Here is a 1,165-nt window from a genome sequence, read left to right as displayed (position 1 = left end):
TTTACATTGTCAGTGGGAGAAGAGAGAAAGGTGGGGGAAGAGAAGTGTTCTGAAGATTTAGTCTGATTTTTTTTTCTTTTAGGTCTGTTAATAAACTTCTTTATATTCTTTTAAGTTTTGTGCCTGCTTTGCTTTTTCCTAATTCTTATCTCACAGAAGGAAAATAAGTAAGTAATGGATATTTCGAACCAAACCACTACACTTAATTGGTGCACCACCCGGGAATCGAACCTGGGTTGCAAGAATGGGAATCTTGCATGATACCACTACACCAGTGGCACTGGTGGGTGGGGGAACTCCACTAATTATTTGTGCTGGTTTGGACAAATTTGGAGGAAAATATCCTCTGATAGAAGGCAGGTTACAACCATCCCCCCCAGGTTTGGGAAAAAAGAAATTTTCTTTGGAGGAAAGTGAAAGAGATAAAAACTATTTATTTAACAAACAAATAGGAAAAGGATAATAATGCTAAATAATAAAACCTCTCGCTGTGGAGAGAAACCTGGGAAAATTTCAGAGTCCTTCTACAGATGTGGTCTCTCTCCTCCTCCTCAGAGCTGGGTTGGTCTGGGCCCACCTCTGGGGCCTCAGTGGAAAATTCTCCCAATGTGTTCTGATGTTGAAACAGTCCAGAAGAGAAGAAGGGAAAAACCGAAGTCCCAGGAAAACAAAGTTCAACTCACCGTCTCCCTCCAGAGGACCTGAAAACTGGCTGAAAAGCAAGAAGGGTGCTTCCGCTGCTCTTGCTGCTGCAGAAGCAGAGGAGTGTGTATCTGTGTTCTTGAACAACTGCTTTGAAAAGTTCTCTTGGTTTTTTCCTCTCGCCCCTCTCAGGCTCAGTTTAAAGGCACAGAAAGGCAGAAAATTAATTTCTGGGCATAGAGCAGCAATAGGGGATACAACATCATAAAGTCACCCCAAGACACACTTTCATGTTGTCTTCCACACCACCTGTGGCAAGTGAAGGCACAGAAACAGCTCAACATAAAGAAAACAATGACAGCGAGGATTGGCCCCCCAATGACTGGAGATCTGAGAGGAGGGATGCCCACACAGACTATTTCAGCAGTCAGTCTGTGGGTAGGCACACGAGGCTTCCCCTGATGTCGATGCACTGGCTGCTGCTCTGGTCCACTCCTGTGGAGTGTCAGTCGCGGCCTCCTGT

The 1,165-nt window shown here is 44.8% G+C and overlaps 1 non-coding gene across 1 annotated transcript; it reads right to left on the bottom strand.

Annotated features, from left to right (window-relative positions):
- Positions 1-210: 210 nt before the first annotated feature.
- TRNAG-CCC (transfer RNA glycine (anticodon CCC)) lies at positions 211-281 on the bottom strand. Its single transcript has one exon. It is a non-coding gene; the product is annotated as a tRNA-Gly (tRNA).
- Positions 282-1,165: the final 884 nt, after the last annotated feature.

Source organism: Aphelocoma coerulescens (genome assembly GCF_041296385.1).
Source record: "Aphelocoma coerulescens isolate FSJ_1873_10779 chromosome W unlocalized genomic scaffold, UR_Acoe_1.0 ChrW_unloc_scaf_3, whole genome shotgun sequence".
In the NCBI taxonomy this organism is placed as follows: domain Eukaryota; kingdom Metazoa; phylum Chordata; class Aves; order Passeriformes; family Corvidae; genus Aphelocoma; species Aphelocoma coerulescens.
Note: the sequence above shows the minus strand (reverse complement) of the source record. Positions and strands in the feature narration are given on the sequence as shown.